This window comes from Delphinapterus leucas, chromosome 12, assembly GCF_059928025.1.
Source record: "Delphinapterus leucas isolate spDelLeu-1000000601 "Yukka" chromosome 12, BTC_Dleu_Yukka2, whole genome shotgun sequence".
Taxonomy (NCBI): domain Eukaryota; kingdom Metazoa; phylum Chordata; class Mammalia; order Artiodactyla; family Monodontidae; genus Delphinapterus; species Delphinapterus leucas.
This window is the reverse complement of record NC_143140.1, coordinates 68,141,430-68,165,618: the sequence shown is the minus strand read 5'-3', so window position 1 is coordinate 68,165,618 and position 24,189 is coordinate 68,141,430. Positions and strand designations below refer to the sequence as shown.

The following is a 24,189-nucleotide window of genomic DNA, read 5'->3' as shown; positions in this document are numbered from 1 at the left end:
CTTTAAAAATCTGATTTTGAGCTTTTTCCTCCTTCAGTGATACCCCCATTTCTCTCCTTCCCTTTAGCATTAAGTTCTTTGAAAGAGTTGACCATCATATCATCCATCTCCAGTATCTCTTCTCCCGTTCTCCCTTGAGTCCATTCTAATCAAGTGTGGCCCCTGCCACTCCACTGCAGCTGCTCTTGCCAAGTCACCAGTGACTTAGGCACTTCTAATTCCAATGGTCAGCTCTCAGTCCTCGTCTTATGTGACCTGTCAGAAGCATTGGAGGAGTTGATCACTTCCTCTTTCTTCCAGGACCACAGAAATACCTAGTTTGTATTAATTTTCTTTATTTTTTCTTTATTTTAATTTTTAAATATGTTTAATTTTTATTTTTTTCATACCTAGTTTTTAACTTACCTTCTGGCTGTTTCTCCTCAGTCTCCTTTGCCCCAACCTCTAAATATTGGAGAGACCCAGCATTCAGAGCACATATCTCTTTTCTTCACCCCTTATGTCCTTCCTACTCAGTGTTGGGAACCAGCAACTTGACTTGGTAGAGTGTTAGAAATGCCCCACACCCACACCCCCAGACTTGCTGAATCAGAATCTGTATGTTAGCAAAATCCCTAGTAATCCATTTGCACATTAATATTTATGATCACCGTAAGTGATCCTACCTAATTCCAGGGCTTTAAGGCTACCTATTTGCTGAGTCGACTACCAAATTTATATTTCTAGCCAAGAATCTCCAGTGAAATATAAACTCATTCATCCAACCACTAGCAGCTTTCCTACGTGGATGTTTTATAATCATTCCCAACTTAACCATCCAAAACTGAGCTCCTGATGTCCCCATTCAACCTGCTTCTCCAGTGCCCTTCCCTCTCCTCATTAATAACAACTCCATCCTTCCATTGTTCAGGCCAAATCCTTGGCATCATCCTTGCCTCTTTCCCATATTTGGTCTGTCAACAACCCTGTCAGTTCTACGTTTGCGATGTAGATAGAATTTAATTGTTTTCATCACCCCCACTATCTAGGACCAACTCTGCTTCCGTTCTTTCCCCTATTCCATTCTCTAAATATCAGTCAGAATAAATTTTGATAGATCTTACCACTCCTCTGTTCAAAGTCTCCCAGCATTCCCACCTTACTTAAGATGTGACCCACAAGATCTCACCTGGCCTGTTTCCTTCTTCCATTACCTCTTTGATTCTTCTGCTGTTTCTTTCTTCTTTCATTACTGTGCTCCAATCTCACTTCCTTTCTCACTGTTCCACAAACATCCCCCCCTTCCCTCCACTTCATAATCCCCTTTCCCTTATTTCCCTTATTTATTCATTTATTTATTAGCAAATCTAACATTCTCTCCTTTTTCTCTCTCTCTGTATTAGTCAGTGTTCCCCAGAGAAACAGAACCAAAAGGATATGTAGAGATATATAGAAAGTGACTTATTATGAGAGATTGGCTCATGCTATTATGAAGACTGAAAAAGCCTGCGATCTGCCATCCGCAAGCTGGAAGCCCAAGAAAGATGGTGGTGTAGGTCCAGTCCAAGCCTGAAGGCCTGAGAACTAGGGGAATCAATGGTGTAAGTCCCAGTCCCAGTCTAAAGGCCCAAGAGCTCCAATGTCTGAGGGCAGGAGGAGATGTTTGTCCCAGCTCAAGCAAAGAGAGCACATTTGCCCCTCCTCTGCCTTTTTGTTCTATTCAGACCCTCAACAGATTGGATGATGCCAACCCACACTGATGACAGTAAGCTTTACTCAGTTTACTAATTCAAACTTTAATCTCTTCTGGAAACATCTTCACAGACACACCCAGAAATAATGTGTTGACAGCTATCTGGGTATCCCTTAGCCCAGACAAGCTGATGCATAAAATTAACCAACCTTTACATGACTAGTGCCTACTCAGATGAACGGCCCTCCCTCCAAGAAGACTTCCTTAAAACTCCTAGACAGGGTCAGGCATCCCCTGAACATGTCCGTAGCTCCCCACATTTGTCTACTCAAACACTTAGCAGCTGCACCGTAACAGTCTATTCACTTGCCTAGGATCACAAGTAGATTAGAATCTTGTTCACTGTTTATAGAACAGGTGATTTGCTTACTATCAAGGAGTTTGTATATGTGCCGAATATCAAGTGTATTATACTAAATTGCCAGGACCCCAAAGATCCGTTTATAATAATAAGTAACCACATGCATTATTTGGATTAAAACCAATTGTCCCACCATGCTGCCTAATGGAATCTTTTATATTATGCATTACTTTTTAAGGCAGCATTTCTCTAATTGTGTAATGAAAAAAGACACAAGGGATGAATACGTGTACATGATCAAATTGTCCTGATCCTGTACCCTCATACTTAGCTTATCGGATCTAGTCTCTTGGTATCTGGAAACTTTCTTGTCCAGGCCCTTTTTTTTAAATTATCTTACACATTTAAGAGTGTGGTGTAGAGCTGGCCAATTACCTGGCCAATATGTTCTGTCTTAAACAATCTAATAATTCAGACAAAAAGGTCTTTTTCCTTAAGACCAAGTATTTTTTTACCTCAGTATCTACATATTAAATTCTTTACTTAACAATGCTTATGTTATGATTGTTCAAAAGGATGTTATATAATATTGTTATGAGATGAATGTTTGCCCTCCCCTGAAGTTCATATGTTGAAGACCTAAACCCCCAAATGTGATAATATTCGGAGTTGGGGTTTTTAGGAGGTAATTAGGTTTAGATGAGGTCATGAGTGTGGGACCTTCATGATGGGATTAGTGCCCTTATAAGAAGAGGAATACAGAGCTCTCTCTCTCTCTCTCTCTCTCCCTCCACTCACAAGTACAGAAGAAAGGCCATATGAGCATAGCTAGAAGGTGGATGTCTACAAGCCAGGAAGAGAGCTCTTCATAGAATCTGACCATGCCAGTACACTGACCTTGGCCTTCCCAGCCTCCAGAACTGTGAGAAATAAAATCTGTTGTTTTTAAGCCACCCAGTCTGTACTATTTTGTTATAGTAGCCTGAGATGACTAAGACACATATATTCTTCAAAATGCTTAAAAATTCTATGTAATGTGCCCCTTAATATTGCTAGAAAAATGTACCTAATGTAGCTATTTGAGAAATTATATGGACATACTGAAGATCTCATCAGTAACTGAAGAAGGTTTTATTCACTTGAGTGTTCCAGTATTTCCCATTTTGGCCACAAACATAATTTCCTTATATGGCAATAGGTCAAAAGGTGAAGTGTTGTAATGATACAGATTGAGACTGATCTTATAGGGCTTTTATTTAACATAATATACATGTAATATTGGAAGGAAACTCTTAGAAAAACCCATTTTAACATGAATTACTAGCATTCTACAAGATTTTCAGGACTAGTATTGTCCAAAGTTACCTTGAATAATAAAAAATTGACAACAGCAACTTATCATAAAAGGATGATATTTAATAAATATAGAGAGATAATGAATAAAAATATTAAAATTATTTTCTTATAACTTTTCTTATACCTACTCCTACCACCACCAAGGAACCAAATGTTTCCTTTATCCTTCAAGCAATCTTGTACATTTAGGTGGTGTCTTGAAGACTTTATGTCCTATTGATAGCCCAAAGGATATTCAAAAGAGGTTTCAAGTATCCTGTATATTTGGCTTAAGTATTATAATTGAAATTGAAATAATTTTAAACTGATGAATGATCTCGCCTTCATTGAATGTGACAACAGGAAGACGAAGTCTGCAGCTTCCTCTTCTGAGGCTGATATGTAAGACACTGGGAAGTAGATACATCAGCAGTGTTCAGTCAACTTAAGTGTTTGAGATTGTTAACTTTCAGATATTACTTATTAGACACAAGGGGCCTCAGAACTAGAGGAGACATACTCTTACACTCTCTGGAATTTTGTTGCAGTTGCATCAGGGTGGGCTTAGTAATATGATAACAAGAAAAAAAAATTAACGACTCTACATAGTGAACATTTATTTCTCCCCCATATTCATGTCTAATGCACATCAGCAGAGAGTTCTGCTCCCTATGGTAATCCAGGGACTAGAACCAAAGTAAAAGAAAGGGAACTTGGTAAATGATTGTTCTTAATACTTTCCTGAAGAAGCTACACCTGTCATTTCTCTTCACATTTCATTGGCCAAGGGTAGAAAAATGACCATACTTTACTTTAGTTTAAAGGATAAAGAGACATGGAAGTTCAATTCTACAATGTGTCCAGAAGGGCATGACATGTATTTGCAAAAGTTCACATATAGAATTACAACAGTGTTTAAGAAAAACTCTCCTGTTTTCCTTCATTATGCTCACAGAACTATGTACTGCAAATGTGTGGGAGTGTTCCCCACACCAAGTAATTCTCAGGTTTTACAGACACCAGCTTGGTATTCTATAATTTAACTCAATTCTGACGCTATATACCTAGAGATAGTGTCAGATCTCACAGATCCTACAGATTAAGGGCTCAGTCCCATAAGACTGGAAGACCCCCTCCACTCCCACCCGTTGCAAGTCCAGGTTGTTACCTGTGTTTCTGACTAATCAGCTCTCAATTGGAGGTTCCCATGACCCTTTCCTAGGGTTTGATTAATTTGCTAGAGAGGCTCACAGAACTCAGGAAAACACTTTACTCACTAGATTACTTATTTATTATAAAAGGATAATACTCAGGAACGGCCAGATGGAAAAAATACATAGGGCAAGGTATGTGGGATGGAGTGCAGAGCTTCCATGCCCTCTCTGGGCACACTATTGTTCCAGCATCTCCACATATTCACCAACCTGGAAGCTCTTTGAACCTGCAGTTCAGGGATTTTTATGGAGGATTCATTATGTAAGCATAATTGATTGAATCATTGGCCATTGGTGACTGATTCAAACTCTAACCCCTTTCTTTTCCCTGGAGGTGGGGAGGTGGGGCTGACAGTTCCAACCCTCTAATCAGACCGTTGGTTGGTGTTCCCCTGACAACCAGCCCCCATCCTTAGGGGCTTTTCAAAAGTCTCCTCATTAACATAAACTCAGATATGATTGAAAAGGACTTCTTATGAATAACAACAGCAAAAACACCTGTTTCACCTTTATCACTCTGGAGCTATTTCAGGAATTGAGGACAAAACCAAATATTATAACAAAATGTGCCCTTGTTGCTCTAATTACTTAGGAAATCACAAGGGTTTGGGGAGCTCTGAGCCAGGAACACAGACAAAAACCAAATATATATTTCTTATCATAAATCATAACGTCACAAACAGTAACAGAAAGTTAGAACCGATGTACAGAATACAACTATGTCAATTAGAAATTTGAATATGTAGCCATAAAAAGAGCCATAAATCAGGTTATTTGTTTTTAAAGCTTCATTCTGCTGATTTTGTGGAGGTAAGTCTTAGATTCCAGGGGACCCACAGCAGAGCATCTGGAAGAAATTGAGTAGTAGGTGGAGGTGGAATCCTGTGGAACACTGATGTTTGGATGAGCAAAGAAGGTGATGAGAGAGATTGAGGAGAAAATGTAAGTGCTTGAGAAGAACCAGAAGAGTCTTAAGCCAAGAAAGTAGAAAATTTGAGGAGATAAGTAGTTAACCGTGTCAAGTGCAGCAAAGCCCTCCAGTAACAGACTGAAAAGAGACCACGGAAGTGGGCAGTGTGGAGATGTTAGTGGCATATCCACATAGAACCCCAGTGCACCTCAAATTCAAAGTCACAATTCCGAGTTCATCATCCTTCTCTCCAATCACACTCTTCCTCCTGCATTTTCTATTTTAATTTTTGGCATCTAGCCACCAAAGCTAGAAAGCTGAGAATAATTATATGCTCCTAGAACACCCACATCCACTCAATTTCATGCAGATTCCTATTCCGGAATATTTCTCAGATCCTCCTCTCCTATCCATCTGTACCCCACAGCTGTAATTTGGGCCCTTGTTAGCATTTGCCTTGAGTGTTTTATGACCTCCTGACCAGTCTCCTTGCCTCTGGTCTTGTTTCTGTAAATCTGTACTAGTTATCTATGTCTGCATAACAAATTATCTTATACTTGTAACTTAAAACAACAATAAAAACATATTATCTCTCACTGTTCCTGTGGACCAGGAATTCAGGGAAAGCTCAGCTGTGTGGTTCTGTCGTGAAGTTGTCGTCAAGACGTTGGCTGGAGCTGCAGTTGACTGAACCTTTGACCAGGGCTGGAGGATCCACTTCCAAGATGGCTCCCATGCATGGTTTGTAAATTGCTGTAGTTGCTGGTGGAAGACCTCAGTTCCTCCTTGGGGGTCCTGCTTGGTAGCCCTCCTCACAGAGTGGCTTGAATCACCTCATGGCCTGGTAACCTAGCTTCCACCACAGCAAATGATCCAAGATGCCAAGACAGAGGCTGCAATCCCTTTTATGACTTAGCCTCAGCACTCATCTGCACCATACCCTGTCGATCGTGCAAAGTCTGTTGGAGAGAGGAGACCACAGAAGTGCATGAATAGCAGAAGGTGTCAAGAGTTGAGCCAAGCTACTCCATGGTGTTGCTGCCTTAGCATCCATTTTGTTTAGCCAAGTGGCCTGCAGGGACCTTAAACTGACACTAGCCCCCTCATGCAAGCACATATCCCAGATAGCAGCCTGCAGAGTCACAAGCAAACGTAAGTTCCTGACATGACTTGCCTAACAGCCCTCATGATCAAAGTCTCCCTTGCCTTCCAGCACCTGTATACTTTATGCCCCCCTTAATAAGACTCCCGTGGGGCTTACCTGTGCTGCAGGTCCTGCCCCTCTCTTTCTGTCTGCACTCTGCCTTGACCTTCCCGTGTGATCCCTTGAGGTGTGCCCTGTACTTCTTCTAGGACCTGTGAGTAATAAACTTTTCTATTTCAATTTCTTCTGTCATCTGTGGTTGAACTTCAGCTTACCATCCAGCATTCTGTGCTCCACTTAACAGATGTTTATTTAACAAAGTTATAACGGAAGGCAGGATCACCCAGATCATCTCGGAGGCTGGCTGCCTAGACATCCTCTTCACTGCTATCAGAGTACTCTTTTAAACTTGTGTGCACCAATCTGAAGTGCAAGTGGTGAATGTACAGTGTGTACAGTGTGGGTAGGGAGACTACACAGAATGATAAAGGTTTGGCCCAGTTGCAGAGAATGGGAGAGGGAGCAGTAGATTACAGTGGACAAGAAAAGAGATGTGTTGAATGGCATTGAAGATCATGACTCTGTAATGGCACCAACCGGATTGTTCAGAACATTTTCTTTGCAGTGCTAAATATTCTAACCATAGAAAAATAGAGCACAGGTTTTGGCTGTGATGCAGTGTTGGGACTTTAACAGGAACATGGAGTGCAAGAAGGGGAGTGCCTGGGAATTGTGTTGCTGGTGAAGAATTCTAGTCATTAACCATGACACCCACATTGAGTAGGAAAGTAAATGGGTTTAGGAAGAAGCTGATAAGTTGAGAGAAAATGGGGTTATCAGGAGAAAATGGAGTAACGGGGGACGTGAAAGAGACATAGAACAGTACGGGTAGATTTAAAGGCATCGATGGATGTGAAAAACTTCAAAATACAGGAGAAAGATCAGAGTGGGTATTGGAGTTCAGGGTGTCACAGGAGGGAGTATTCTGGCTTATAGCATGTCTATGATGTGGCCATGGGTGTAGGAAGCTGGAGTTCAGAAGTTCAAGAAACTGGAAAGCTAGAGTTTTGGAAAAGTCAGTCACTTGGACATTGAAAGGTGTCAGTGTTCTTCAACATAATAGAAGGATGTGGGATAGAAAAGTGAGCTATGAGTGAGATGCCAAGGTCTAGGATAAATGTCAAGTGGCTGGTAGGGGACAGCAATCTGGAGGGTAGAAGGCAGAACAGACAGATGCCATGGGGGTCTTTATGCAAAGATGAAGGAACAAGAGTTTGGAAGAGGCATTGAGGAGCTGTGAGAATACTGATACTGCCTTGTGGCCTCCACTTGGTGGATGGTACTGTTATTTGTCTGGGTTCTGCTGATGGGCAACAGGGAAGAATTAACATCTTCCACTAAAGGTTTTCTAGGGAGATGGTGACTTTGTAAAGAAGTCGTCTTTTTAAAATTTATTTATTTATTTATTTATTTATTTATTTTTTATGGCTGTGTTGTGTCTTAGTTGTGACGCATGGGATCTTCATTGAGCATGTGGGATCTTTTGTTGTGGCACATAGGCTCTACGTTGTGGTGCGCCAGCTTCTCTCTAGTTGTGGCGTGCGGGTTTTTCTCTGCTGTAGTTGTGGCATGCAGGCTCCAGAACGCATGTGCTCTGTATTTTGTGGCACACAGCCTCTCTAGTTGAGGCCCTCGGGCTCAGCAGTTGTGACACTTGGGATTAGTTGCCCCACAGCATGTGGGATCTTAGTTCTCCGACCAGGGATCGAAACCAAGTCCCCTGCATTGGAAGGTGGATTCTTTACCACTGGACCACCAGGGAAGTCACAAGAAGTCTACTCTTATTTAAGATAAGGAGGTGAAGTTATCATTCTGTGAAGGCATGTTTAGGATGTGTGTGTATGTGCGTGTAAGGGATTTTAATTACCATGAAACAGGAATTTCAGAGAGTATACTTGAAAAATTTGGAGAAAGGAAGGAGTGGAAAGGTGGGCAGGTGAAAATGACACAACACGGAGGTATCTGAGGATGAGAGTATGGAAAAACAGATGAGAAAGAGTGTGTGTTTCAGATGGTAACATGTGGGGATAGGATTTGAGGCAAGGTGGAAATAAGTGTCCTTGTGGTTTCAAATGAAATCTGGCAGGAAGTTTTGGCAGAGACCCAGCAGAACTGGCTTTGAGATGGTGAGTTTGTGACAGCAACATTTGAGTAGAATCTCCCTGATCAGGGGTCTCTGAAATGTTCCAGGTGGGTCTTAGGGGCTTTAGCTTTACGTTTCCAAAGAAGGAAAACTCCTTTCTACCTAGAAAGGGCCTGGAAGTTTAGGGAGCTAAGGACAATTTCAATCAATGGGCAAAAAGTGTGGGTTTACATATAAAATAGATAAACAACAAGGATTTACTGTATAGCACAGGGAACTATATTCAATATCTTTTTTTTTTTGATGTGGACTATTTTTAAAATCTTTATTGAATTTGTTATAATATTGCTTCTGCTTTATGTTTTGGTTTTTTGGCCCTGACACATGTGGGATCTTAGCTCCCTGACCAGGGATTGAACCTGCACACCCTGCACTGGAAGGCAAAGTCTTAACCACTGGACCGCCTGGGAAGTCCCTTCAATATCTTATAATAAAGTATAATGGAAAAGAATAGAACAAAATATATAGATATCTACATATATATGTATATGTATAATCAAATCACTTTGCTGTAGACCTGAAACTAACACAATATTGTCAATCAACTATACTTCAAAAAATTTTTTTTTGAACTTTTTAAATGTGGGTTTAAATTTGAATCTGGTCTGTAGTCTAGTTAATGATATTGTACAATTTTAACTTCCTGGCTTTGGTATTGTACTATATTACATAAGATTTTACCATTGAAGGAAGCTGAATGAAGGGGACACAGGACTCACTGTATTATTTTTGTCATTTTCTGTGAGTTGATAATGATTTCAAAATAAAAATTAAACAAAAAGGAAGGATATAAGGCATAATCTGAAGGGATCTAAGTCCCAAGAGGGAGGAAATGAAGAGTAATGCACATTGTGAGACGGAATGGGAGGGTGTGTGTGGTTCAGGGAGATGGTCCATGATTATTTCCAAGTGACTGGGGCCTTGAGGGCTGTCCTTCAGATCTCTGTGGATGTAATGCATAGGAAGCTTACTCTGTGAAGCTCATTAAATGTAGAACCAAAGCTTCTTGTGCACAGCAACTTTTTGCCTGCTTGAGTGACTACTGAATCTTCAGCATTTAGGACAGTCAATATTTGGTGCATATATGTTCTCTTTGGTTGAATAAATGAATGAATGATATCTCAGGGACTAATACCGTGGATAGGTTCTAAAGGGTTACTTATCTACTTATTCCTCAGTTTATTTTTCAGGAACTCAAACTTACCCGATATGACCATTATTCTCTAAAGAAAGATGAATAAATGACTTCTGGAGACCATCCTCAATGTTTTAGAGAAAGAATAGAAAATAATTTTTGTGGGGGAATAAGAGTTTGCTTAGGAAGTAAAAGAGATGCCCTGTTTTTAATGGGGCTCTAGCGTTCCTAAAAAGCTCTCTAATAAAACTTTTTTTAAAAAAATTATTTATTTTTTTAATTTATGGCTGCATTGGGTCTTCATTGCTGCGCACGGGCTTTCTCTAGTTGCAGTGAGTGGGGGTTACTCTTCGTTGCAGCACACGGGCTTCTCATTGCAGTGGCTTCTCTTGTTGTGGAGCATGGGCTCTAGGCACATGGGCTTCAGTAGTTGTGGCACGTGGGCTCAGTAGTTGTGGCTCATGGGCTCAGTAGTTGTGGCTCGTGGGCTCTGGAGCAGAGGCTCAGTAGTTGTGGCGCACGGGCTTAGTGGCTCCGTGGCATGTGGGATCTTCCCAGACCAGGGCTTGAACCCATGTCGCCTGCATTGGCAGGCAGATACTTAACCACTGCACCACCAGGGAAGTCCCTCTAATAAAACTTTGATTTCCTATTTAAAAGAGAAAGCCACACAACTCTATTTAGAAACATCTTAGCTCTTTACTGGGGGGGATAAAATAAAGCTACCATGTATTGAGCACTTGTGTGGCCTAGCATTGTGATAAACAATTACATACATCATTTTATTTAATTTTCCCAACAACCGTCTGCAGTTATTAGCTCTGTTTTACAAGGTAAGAAAATTAGACACAGAAAGGTTATGCAAACTCTGCTCACATGGCTGAAATGTTGAGGAACCAAGTTTAGGTGCAGTCTGATTCCAAAGCCTGGACTGTAAAAAAAAATTTTCTTTCTATTAAAGAGTAATTTACATGCAGAATAACTCATCACTTTTAGTGCCAAGTTCTGTGAATTTGGACTAATACATGCAGTAGGATAACTACCACCACAATCAAAATGTAGAATATTTCCCTCACTCCAGAAAGTTCTCTCATGCCCCTTTGTAATCAACCCCTCCTCACACACCTAGCCTCTGGCAACCACTGATCTTCCCTCTATAATTTTGCCTTTTCCCGAATGTCATATAACTGGAATCATAGAGTATTTACCTTCTGAAGCCTGGCTTCTTTTACTTACTATAATGCATCTGTGAGCTTCATCCATGTTGTCTCATGTGTCATAGTTCCTTCTTTTGATGAATAGTACCCATTGTACAGATGTATTAGAGTTTGTGTGTCCATTCACTAGTTAAAGGACATTTGGGTTATTTCTATATTTTAGCACTTATAAACAAAGCTGCCAAAAACACTCACATTTAGGTTTTTGTGTGAACGTAGTTTTCATTTTTCTAGGTTAGGCTTAGGAGTAGATTCCTGGCTCAAATGGTAAATGTATGTTTTATTTTATAAGAAATCCTGCACTTGTGACCACTTGTAGTGGTTCAAGTCATTCTCCTGTAACCGTTTTGGAAGGAGCTAATCAGACCAGTAATTGACAAGTTGGAGGCAGATAGATTAAATGCTGAACTCCAGAAACCTGGATATAAATCTTATATCTTATTATATTGTGCCTTCTTCAAAGGAGTGATAATAAAAGAATGAGTCCCTGTGGGTGCTTTGTAGATGAGATTGAAAAATATTTTGATGAAATTTCCTAAATGATGCATCTCTATTGACCCCCGGCCTCCCAGAGCTGTTTTTTCTTTTAGAAATAAACATTTAATGTTCTACAGACTGGTTTACATTAGAGTACATCAGCATGGGGAGAAAAATCATATAGTCAGTTTAAAAGATTATCATGAATACTATAGAAACACAGAAAAATGCTTTTGACATGTTAAGTGAGAAACAGCAGAACCCAAAGCAATATGTGTACCATTATCTAGAGCTTGGTGTGAGAGAGGGCATAGGCTTGGAACACACAGTACCCAGCTCTAGCGCTGCCTGCAACTTAGGAGCTGTGAGACCACAGGCAGGCTTTACCTCTGTTTTGGGTTTGGGTTTTTTTTTTGTTTGTTTGTTTGTTTTTGCGGTACGCGGGCCTCTCACTGTTGCAGGCTCTCCCGTTGCGGAGCACAGGCTCCGGACGCGCAGGCTCAGCGGCCATGGCTCACGGGCCCAGCCACTCAGCGGCATGTGGGATCCTCCCGGAGGGGCACGAACCCGTGTCCCCTGCATCGGCAGGCGGACTCTCAGCCACTGCGCCACCAGGGAAGCCCTGTTTGTTTGTTTTAAGATAAAAGGGAGACAATAAAATTGACCTTACAGGGTGGCTAAAAGTTTGCAAATGCCTGTCGCAGAGCTGAAGTTCAACTCCCCCCCCCCACTCCCACCATGTATGCAGGGTGAACCATAACTCTGGATGAAATTAGGTTTCTTCAACAGAAAAAAAAAGCACCCTCAAGACTTAAGATGAGCTTCTTGAAGGCAGAGACTGTGTCTTGCTGACTGCTGTGTCCCCAGACCTCAACAAAAGCAGGATGAAGGTGATGGGTTGATGGGTCGTTTATTACTACCACCGTCTACAGTTGTTAAAAAGGCAGTCCAGTGAATAACCTGTCCAGTGAATACATTTATATTACGTAACTGCTCATGAGGGTGTTGGCTGGCACAGAACAGGAGGAAAGAGTGGCATTCCTGCAGGACCAGTCTCTTTACAAGAGATGCTACAGGACTATGTTTATAGTTGTTTTCTTTTCAAAGTTATTTCTTTCCTGTTCTTGAATAAATTTTGAAAAATAATAAATTAGAAGTGATGTATAAAGCAATGAAAATCCAAAGAAAACTAAAAGAAAGATGATAATGAAAAATCAAATACTAGGGTAAAATGAGAAAGAAGAAATAAAAATATAAAGTGATAGAAAACTAGAAAAAATAAATTAGAAGGAAAATAAACAATAATTCAAGAGTACAATGAACACACATTATTGTTCTAAATAGGAAAATTGATAAGTTATTTTTAGGGACTCTAGGGGGTTAAGGAATAAAGCCAGATTTTATTTTTATTGCAATAAAGAAGCAGACCAAGCTGAAAGTTTACCACACTTGTATTATTTTGGCATTTTGCCATACTTACCTTCTCCATGGCTTGGGGTTCCCTACACATACTACTTGGGAAGGGCTCCTCCAGACTGAGCTCAGGGCAAAGGAGAGACCCCTGAGCTCTCCCAGAAGATTCTGTTCACCTTTAGTATTTCTCTCATTTTAAGGTATTTGTGTTGCAGATAATATGCTGTGTCCACTTAGCATTTGTTAAATTAGGCAGCATATCTCACCTATTTGGCACCCTGTGAGCTTTTACATTCATCCTGGAATATAATCACAACATATCAGGAGCAGTATGTCTAGACATACTGCTCCTTGGTCCAAACGGAAGGCTGTGAGAGTCATGGACTCTTGAGTCAGATAAATGTGGATTTAAAGTATAGCTCCACTACGAACTGCACTGTAATTTTGAGCTGGAGCTTGGTAATATGGAGCAGAGATCCACCCAGGCTAGCTCAAGTCAAGAGCATTTATAGTAGATTTGTATCGAAGTGAATCTCAGGGGAAAACCAGGGGCATAAACCACATGGTGCTGGGTCTTGTTGAACCTGAAACTGGAGCTGTGTTGTATTGGTGTAGCTCAAGAGACCCCTGTGGCTTGTGGACCTGCCATCTTATAATTAATATGACTCTGGTCCATTCCCCAAGTCTGCTCTAAGTACAATACGTCTCTGACTTCTCATTGACTAAGATTATCCCCATTCCCTTCCAGTTTTTCTAAAAGGAATGATCAGGTTGGCCCAGGCCATTTTGTGTTTCATAGCAGTCCATAAGCCAGGGGTTGTTGGCCAGTCTGTGGCTGCTCTTTCCCTTTATCCATCCTTGGTCTAATCATCCATGGCCAGACAAAGAGGGTCAGGGGGAAGCAAGATCATGTGACACAAAATATGGCCCCACAGCCTGCAACAGCTCTAGGACTGGTTGATAGAAGGGTCTGTGGCCACACAGTTAATACAATATGTCTGGCACTTTGAGCCTCAGTTTCCTCATCTGTAAAATCAACATACTGACTTCTGATTTCTGTTGTGTCATAGGAGGAGCTTGGAAGTTGCCGCTCTGTTGTAACAAGTAAAAAGCTGAACAAACTGAAAAGTCTGCAACTCTTCTTAGATCCGTAACAGAAATGAGGTCACAGGGCAAACTTCTGCCCGCCACACTGGAGGTACAGACAGGTAGATACAGAGAACCACAACTTATCTGAGCAGAAACCCAGAGCAGACAGGTCACATACTAGGAGAACATATTTGCAAAAGACATATTTGATAACAGGCTGTTATCCAAAATATACAAAGAATTCTTAAAATTCAACAGTAAGAAAACAATCAATCTGATTGAGAATTAGACTAAAGACCTTAACAGATACCTCACCAAAGAAGATATAGACAGATGAAAAATTAGCATATGAAAAAATTCTCCACATCATATGTCATCAGGGAGAAATGCCAATTAAAACAACGAGATACCACTCTATGCCTATTAGAATGGCTAAAATCCAGAACACTGGCAATACCAAATACTGGTGGGATATGGCGCAACAGGAACTCTCATTTGTTACTGGCGGGAATGCAAAATCTTATATCCACTTTGAAAGACAGTTTGCTAGTGTCTTACAAAACTGAGCATAATCTTACCATATGATCCAGCAGTAACACTCCGTGATATTTACTAAAAGGGATTGAAAACTTATGTACACCCAAAATCCTGCACATGGGTATTTATTGCAGCTTTATTCATAATTGTCAAAACTTGGAAGCAACCAAGATGTCCTTCAGTAGGTGAAAGGATAAATAAACTGTGCTACATCCAGACCATGGAATATTATTCTGTGCTAAAAAAGAAATGAGCTATCAAGCCATGAATAGACATAGAGGAAACTTAAATGCATATTACTGAATAAAAGAAGCCATTCTGAAAAGGCTACATACTGTATGAGTCCAACTATATGACATTCTGGAAAAGGCAAAACTAAGGCAACAGTAAAAAGATCAGTGGTTTCCAGGGGTTAGGGAGGAAAGAAGGATGATTAGGCAGAGCACAGAGGATTTTTAGAGCAGTAAAACTATTCTTTATGATATTATAATAGTGGATACATATCATTATACATTTGTACAAACCCACAGAATATACACCACCAAGAGTGAACCTTAAGGTAAACTGTGGCCTTGAGGCCATAATGATGTGTCAATGTAGGTTCATCAGTTGTAACGAAAGTACCATTCTGGTGGGGATGTTGATAATGTGGGAGGCTATGCATGTGTGGGGCAGGGGATATATGGGAAATTTATGTACCTTCCACTAAATTTTGCTATGAACCTAAAACTACTCAAAAAAGACAAAAATGTCTACTTGAAAAGTAACCCTAGAAGATCAGAAAACTATATATAATTCCACTATTCAAGAGGCAGTAGAGCTTCATGGATAAGAGCAAAGTCTCTTGTACCAGATTATCTGGATTTGGCCTTGACTGTGCAGTTTACTGGATGCAAAACATTGGGCACTTCCCTAACTTCTCTCTACTTCGGCTTCCTCATTTATAAAACTGGGCTCTAAAAATATTGTTGTTGGTTACTATTGAGTGAATATATATGAACTGCTTAGAATAATGCCATTTAAAGTTTGCCTGTTATTGTTATTTCCTTTCAGAATCATTGTGAAGATTAAATGACACATAATAAGCAAAAACACCCAGGATACAGTAAGTGCGCAGTAGAGGTTCACGTCCAAATAAACTGCCTGCCTGCAAAGCTTTGTCTTAGGCTCTGCTTTCAAGGGAATCCAGATTCAACCAAGTACCTACTATGCGCCATCACTGTGCTTTCATGAAAGAGAAGCTGAAGAAATGACAACCTAATAGAAACACGCAGTGCTCTACTCCAAAGACCTTGACTCCAGAATAAAGTGTTGTCTTAATCACAGCTTTAGTTCTTCAAACCTTGGCTTTAGGATTAATAGCTCACAGCTCTATGTTCAAAGAAATATGGTGCATCCACCATTAATAAAGTGAAGCTTCCTTTGGCACAATTATTTGGAAAGTCCCAAATATAGTTGATGTGGATAGACGTCACTACACTGGCAAATGGGAACCCATCAAGTATCTACAAATAAAAGGTATGACAGGCAAAGTGGGAGAATGAGGGAATGCTGACTTCTCTCCTTCAAAAACTCAGGACTTCAGCAAATTCCCAAATCAGTGGCACTTGCTCAGTAAACCCTGTAGACTTGAATTTAATCTGAGAGTATTTCCACTTCTGCACACCGTATTTTTTTGTGCGTGTGTGTGTATTTACATAATATTCTTTTTAATTGATATATGGTTGATTTACAATGTTGTGTTACTTTCAGGTGTACAGCAAAGTGATTCAGTTATATATATGGGGAAAGAGTCTAAAAAAGAGTGGATATATGTATGGTATGTATGGCTGATTCACTTTGCTGTACAGTAGAATCTAACACAACATTGTAAATCAACTGTACTCCAATAAACATTAATTATAAAAAAGCAAATCCAATGAGAAAAAAATCTTAACAATACATGTATGTATGTGTATATATATATATATATATATATATATATATATTCTTTTTCAGATTCTTTTCTCCTATAGGTTATTACAAAATATGGAGTATAATTCCCTGTGCTATACAGTAGGTCCTTGTTGGTTATCTTTTTTTTTTTGGCCATATGCGGGCCTCTCAATGTTGTGACCTCTCCCGTTGCCGAGCACAGGCTCCGGACGCGCAGGTTTAGCGGCCCTGGCCCACGGGCCCAGCCGCTCCACGGCATGTGGGATCTTCCCAGCCCGGGGCACGAACCTGTGTCCCCTGCATCAGCAGGCGGACTCTCAACCACTGCGCCACCAGGGAAGCCCTGGTTATCTATTTTATATATATACTAGTGTGTATATGTTAATCCCAAACTCCTAAATTATCCCTCCCCTCCCCTTTCCCTTTGGTAGCCATAAATTTGTTTTCTACCTCTGGGGTCTATTTCTGTTTTGTAATTAAGTTCATTTGTATCTTTTTCTTTAGTTTCCACATATAAGTGACATACTAAGTGAAGTAAGCCAGACAGAAAAGACAAATATCACATGATAACGCCATATTATTTGTTCCCCTCTGTCAATGACCAGTGGTGAATCGATGTGCTGTCGCTCTAAACAGCTAACGGAAGTGTCTGTCAACTCCCCATGCCAAACAACTCAAAAATAGTCAAGGGCTTAGAGCAGGCTCTAAGCGCAGAGGCCTGCGTTAGGCTGTCGGCACTGGGCAGGCAGCACATCACTCAGCCTTGGAGTTCCTTATTTCTCAGCAGCACAGTCACAGTCAGAGGAGTCCCCAGGGGTGCTACAAGATGAATCACCATCAGAAGCCCTCCGGCTTCCCAAACAAACTGACCTGTGCGTAAGGCTGAAGGCATGGATCAGAAACTGAGCAGGAGGTTTCGCTACCAGGATACCCCGCTCTTTAGAGTCAAATTCACAAGCTGCCCATGCAATGTCATCAACCCCACTCTTTCTGCTTAATGCTATAGAATGAGCCCACATAAGATGCTTGTCCTTGGGAGAGCAAGTAGTTTCCCAGCCTGAAGAAGGGCTGCCAGAAAACCACACAGCAGTAGAGGAGGGAAGACCCATGTCTGATAAGGCACGCGCTGACATCTCTCTTTCCTGGCCCACATGGGGTGAGGCCTCTGTGTCCCAGTAGAACTAAGGGTCTCCTGTACTTGCCTTCAGTGCTGCTCTTGGGACCACTTGGTAGTCTAGAAAGATAGAGTGCTGGTCCAGCAGGCTCAGGAGTAACCCTCTGTGGTAGCTCCTTTTGGGTGGACTCATTTATTAAGTGACACTCAAAACACCTGGGTAAGCTGAGCAGGGTCCCTAGTCTGCCATCACTGCTTGACTTTCCACCTGCCTGACCTTCTAGTGCTTCATTGCCTGGAGCAATGTTACCCTACTTCTCTCACATACGATTGTGTTGTTGAACACTGTGTAAAGAGGCCCTACAGAAATGACACACAGGGCTGAAACCCAGCCCCAGAGCTCCCAGCCGAGATTGCTTCCACCTGGCGACATTGTCACCTTCCAAACGCTTCATGGCCATGGGGTTCTTCATGTATTCAGGTAACACCTTTACCTCTGCTTTGCCTGGCCTGTCAAGCCCTGCCCTCCTCACCGGCCCCCACTCCTGACCCAGACAGCCAGAGACAGGGAGTCAGGTCTGTGGTAGGAGTACCAGTCTCCCCCATAACCACAGCCAGCCCCTCAACAGCACAGGAGAGAGGGTGACATGAGAGCCCCCCTTCAAGAAAATTGTGTTGGATTTCTACTTTTAGCCTATATTCACATTCCAACTTTGTCTCCTTTTCTTTTTCTAACTTATTCAACACTATATTTTTCCACTTTATTCAACACTACTGAACTCATGATACAGACAAAGATCTCAGTGAGGCCTTATGAGTAACACAAAGATGGAGAAAGTAGGTGCAGTGCCCTAGGAACTCACCAACTGATATTTCTGAAAAGTTAAATAAAAACGCATCTTTTTCCACATCACTAAACCTGTTTTGGAAGCTGATTTATTCGAATGGACTAGAGTTTGAGGTCAACTATGAATCAAGCAGGTTCTTGAACACCCAAATTGATTTTCTATGAAGAAAGAGAAATCTTGGCACTACAAGGCCAACTGAACTACACAAAATAAATTTTAAGTTGTCTGATTTTTATTCATCTAAACACAGAAAAATGTTATCAGAATTTTGAAAGGGTGGAATAACCTGAAAACAGGAAAATATGCAAAGGACAAAAAGTTAAAAGGGGAAAAGGGATGCGTGGGACTTTCAGGACTTCTATTCTCCTGTGATAAATGTCTATTGACATAAAAATGAATCCTACCTACGTAAGGTAGGATTAACAGCTTAACGACAAAAACAAAAAAGATAAGTATGATGTTTAACTATAAAAGCCCCAGTATATTATAGGACCCCTCACCCTGAAATGTTTTCCGATTCAGACCACAGGCAGCGCCAAGCGGTCTGCCCTTCCACATCACACGTATCCCTGCTGTGCGCACCTTGGCTCACAGTCACCGAGCTGGGTCAGAGCTGACTGATGTGACATTATCTGCTTCATCTCAGATTTTAGGGCTCTTACATTCTCTCTTGGAATGAGCAATGCTCTCTATGTGTTGATTTCAGTTTGCAAAGAAAGGAACCTCCTGTGTCTCCATGCTAGGCCTGACATCACAGATGTTTACTCTTGAGTTTACTCAAGAGGTCAGCAGACCTCCAACCTCCTCCTAGTGCTTGTTTGCATGGAACCGTCCAGAATGTCCTGGTTTTTTTTTTTAATTTAATTTAATTTTTTTATACAGCAGGTTCTTATTAGCTATCCATTTTATACATATTAGTGTATATATGTCAATCCCAATCTCCCAATTCATCCTACCACCCCCCCCAAATACCCTTTTTTGACGAGAACATCACTCATCGTGTTTCATCTTCCCATCGTAAATTCTGCCAATTTAGCGACCATGTGTATGAGTTGGTGCGGAACACCCCTACACATTTTGGCACCACTCCCATAGTCTCCTGTGCCTGTTGCCACAGAACAGTCTTTAAATTAATGATGTATCTGCTGCCCCTCCTTTCTTTACCTGTGGCAAGACGAAACTTGAGCTAGTACTTTCGAAGTAAAATTCGGAAGAATAACAGGTCTCATTTAATTGCGTTTGATTTAAACACACACACACATACACACACACACACGCAGAAGCCAGGTGTGTCTAGTATTTATCTCTCTGGAGTTGACGGGTTTCAGTAATGTTCTCAGTCTGAGGACATCTCACAAATAACACATTACCTCCACCTTCCGGATACCCTGCAGCTTTGTGATTTATTATCTAGCCTTGCCTTTCTCACCTGTTCCAATCCCTCTTTTGAGTCCTGTCCATGAAGAGATATCATTGTTAGGATATGTGATGCATAAAATTAAGAGCAGCAACTCTCATTTTCTCTGTTATGAGCGGATTTGGTCGTACTTAAATGCCCAAGGCCAGATACCTTTGATTTTAGAGGGAGGCATGGTGATAACTAGAAAGGGAAAGAGGAGGCCTAGCGGAGTGCCTGGAGCTGCAGGGTTTCTGCTCTGCACCCTGAAGACTGCTGATCTGGGCTCTGTACACCTCCTCCCTGGGCCCCAGCAGGAGGCTCAGGTCAAGAGTTCAGACACTGCATGTTTTTCCCAAGGATTAAATACACCACAGACATCATTTCAACTTTCAGCTGAAGGACAGGGGGAGTGGATTTTTCCACGGTGCAAATGGTTCTTTGAAATGTCAGCAGTGGGGTATTGATCGACTAAATGTTGGTATATCCACCTGATAGACTACTATGCAGGCCTTGAAAATGAAAAGTTTAAGACTATGAAGTCACCTGGGAAATGTTTACGATAAAATGTTAGTATAAAAATCAGAATGCCCAATTTCATCAACACTATGATTGCAGCAAGTAGGAAGGAATATGAGAAAGACATTTTTTTAATGGGCAATTTGTTATATGGGTGGAACTGGGGATTTGTTTCTTTTTTTTTTTTTTTTTTTTAATCTTTATTGGAGTATAATTGCTTTACAATGGTGTGTTAGTTTCTGCTTTATAACAAAGTGAATCAGTTATACATATACATATGTTCCCATATTTCTTCCCTCTTGCGTCTCCCTCCCTCCCACCCTCCCTATCCCACCCCTCTAGGTGGTCACAAAGCACCTAGCTGATCTCCCTGTGCTATGAGGCTGCTTCCCACTAGCTATCTACCTTACGTTTGGTAGTGTATACATGTCCATGCCTCTCTCTCGCTTTGTCACAGCTCACCCTTCCTCCTCCCTGTTTCTTTTAATATATTTGCAATTTTTGTTATAATACGATTGCATTGCTTTTAAAAATGGAACCTAGTCATGAATGATTTTGAGCCTAGTCTTTAATGATTATATCATTAAATACTTCTTTTTTCCAAAAATGTTGTGTATTGGATGGAAGGGTAAGATCCCTGAGTAATGTAACCCCTTTCCACTCCCTGTTTCTCTCTCTTCTTTTTAATCTCCAGAACCTTTAAGCAAGATGAGTTAATGTAGTATCACAACTCCAGAGAGTTTACAAGAGAATCTTTGAAGTGCAAGCATAGCAGATCAGAACTATCATATTAAAATTTCTTGTAAAAGTAAACAAAAATAACTTTTTTGCGTTCTCTTAAGTAGTGTTGACTTTTTAAATAAATTTTATTTGTTTAGAACAGCATCAGATTTATAGAAAAATTGGAAAAATAGGATATAGAGTTCTAATATACTCTGTAACCAGCTTTCCCTGTTACTAACATCTTACATTAGCATGGTATATTTGAATTATTGACCCGATATTGATAGATTATTATTAACAAAAGTCCATACTTTATTCGTATTTCCTTAGTTTTTACCTGTTGTCCTTTTTCTGTTCCAGGATTCCATCCAGGACACCACATTACATTTAGTTATCATGTCTCCTTAGGCTCTCATGGCTGTGACAGTTTCTTAGACTTCCCTTGTTTTTGATGACCTTGGCTGTTTTGAGGAATATTGGTTAGGTATTTCCTAGAATGTTCCTGCATGGTGATGAATTGTCTGTTGTCTCTCTTGTCATTAGTCTAGGGTGATGAGTTTTGGGGAAAGACCACAAAGATTAAGTGTCATTTTCACCATATCATCATATCAAGGGTACAGACTATTAACATGACTTATTTTGTTGATGTTGACCTTGACCACCTGGCTGAGAAAGTGAAAGATGTTTTTAAAGCAGTTACCAACTTGAGTATCTGCCAAGGAAAAGAGTTAAAGTAAACATGGCAAAAACCCCCAGAACAAAACCATAAACAACAAACAAACGTTTTGTTGACTACCAGGATTTATTAAGAAAACATCACTCTTCACATGAGCCTGTCTTCTCTTCCCCATCTGCTCCAGCCCTCCCTGCCTTGGCACCTATATGTGATTTTATTTATATCTTAGTGAGATATTCATATTTATATCATTTCAGAGATTAAAATGCCACAGACCCTACAGAAGGCTCTCATGTAGAGCTTTGTGCCATGAAGACATGAGCCTACTTTTATGTAAAGGGGGAGATTGTACACATAAAGACATCTTTCTTTCATGCTGGCAAAATGACTACATTTCATAGAGTTGTCAAATCAAAAATGTGCTACTGTGTTGAGGGCCAACCGCCTGAACCTCTGTAGATCTGGGGCAGGCGAGGGGGGTAGGGGTAAGATTTGCAGTGAAGGGAGCTACTGGGGAGCAAGGGCTTTTAAATAGCCTCACTTTCCACCTCACATTGTGATTTTCCCCTAGAGCTGACTCATTGAAGTTACTTAATAAAGATGGTGAATGGATAACTGAATATTTGAATAAAGAGCTGAGAAGATATAAAAAGTGAAGCGTCCTAGAGACATGGGTCACTGGCAGCACGACTGCAGCCCTTTCTAAGGAATGGATTCCATCCGTGGCCTTTGCTCCATGAAGTCTTTGCTCATTCTGTCGACTGCACCCACGCCTCCACTCCAGCACACACACACAGATTGGACAAGCCTGACCCAAGAGTCTTTCCCTTGGAAATTCGGAATAAGAAAAAATGGAGTGAATTACCAGCAAGAGATTTTCCTGGAGTTGTCAAATCGCCACAGGCTTGAGAAAGCCAAAGCCATGTGCAAGATGAAATTATGAAGTGGCCTGAAGAAGAGCGAATAAGCTGGTCGGGAAAGGATGACCTTGAGAGAATCTAAGTCAGAGAGAGGCCAGGAAAGGGGACATGAAAGGGACCAAGGGAAAAAGATCAGTGCTTAAAACCAGGTAACATCCAGGGCCTTGTGGCTGCGATCCATTCTAATTTGTGTGAAAACTTCAAATAATACCCACGTCTCTTCCCTAAAGTCAAGTGAGTCTCTGTTCCTTAGGGTTCAAAGAGCATTGATGAAAACAGTACGATTCTGTAGGCCCCTGGTCCAGTAACAACCTATTAGGAGAATTTTCAAATTTGTACAATTTTCCTTGCCAACCCCCCCCCATTTTTAATGCCTTATAACTGTGTATCTTACAGTCAAAATTCCCAGTTTACTGTTTCCTAAAATGTTTATTTAGACATAGTGTAGGAAAGAGGAAGAAGATGGAAAGCAAACAATGGCCACACCCCACCTTTCCCAAAGCTAACCTAGAGCTCTTTTCCCAGGTCACACCCACATTCTTCCACCTCCTTCTGGATGGAGCCCATTGCAAAGCTTTGAAGTCCAATTTGCAAATACATCTGGGTGATGCAAAAATCTGCTTGCTCCGGGAAGTTACTGGGCTGCTACCTTTAGTCATAGTAAAGGCATGTATCTTTCCCATTGCTGGTGATGTTTTTATGAGATTGGTTATGTTATGCATTTGTTGAGTAATAATAACACTGCATTTGTTATTTTATAACATGACCGAAGAGTGTATTAAAACATGCCACGAGTATTATGTACAGCAACAGATTTATGAAACATTAGTTAAAAGATGATTGTTATTTAGACCAACAAAATCTTTAAATAAAAATATTTGAATAATTGTTTCCCTTGAATGTAGTCTCTGCTTCTTTTCCTTAGTAATTTATTTGTTCCCTTTAAAGTACATTTATTGATACTTTCTTGGAGTTCAACTTTCTAATTTAGGAACCATTTTTTTTTTTTTTTTTTTTTTTTTTTGCGGCACGCGGGCCTCTCACCGTTGTGGCCTCTCCCGTTGCGGAGCACAGGCTCCGGACGCGCAGGCTCAGCGGCCATGGCCCACGGGCCCAGCCTCTCCGCGGCACGTGGGATCTTCCCGGACCTGGGCACGAACCCGTGTCCCCTGCATCGGCAGGCGGACTCCCAACCACTGCGCCACCAGGGAAGCCCATAGGAACCATTTTTTAAAAAGCAACATTTAAAAGTATAATTGTGATGTCTTCAATTAACTTTTAAAAAACAACAGTTCTTTTTAGTAATGGACAAAATTTGATACTTTCTGTGCTTCATGAATTTGCTGCATAT

The 24,189-nt window shown here is 40.9% G+C and overlaps 1 long non-coding RNA gene across 4 annotated transcripts in view; it reads left to right on the top strand.

The window, feature by feature from the left end:
* LOC111166002 (uncharacterized) overlaps positions 1 to 23,862 on the top strand; it is a 31,819-nt gene extending 7,957 nt beyond the window's left edge. The window contains exons 2-7 of one of the 4 annotated variants that reach the window (XR_016395212.1): positions 1,383 to 1,580; positions 2,840 to 2,955; positions 6,106 to 12,558; positions 14,152 to 14,289; positions 15,761 to 16,225; positions 22,490 to 23,862. This is a non-coding gene — a long non-coding RNA (uncharacterized LOC111166002). Of the gene's footprint in view, positions 1 to 1,382; positions 2,956 to 6,105; positions 12,559 to 14,151; positions 14,290 to 15,760; positions 16,226 to 22,489 lie in introns of all 4 variants that reach the window. The other 3 variants (XR_016395211.1, XR_016395213.1, XR_016395210.1) reach the window with 3 other exon arrangements.
* The last annotated feature ends 327 nt before the right edge of the window (positions 23,863 to 24,189 follow it).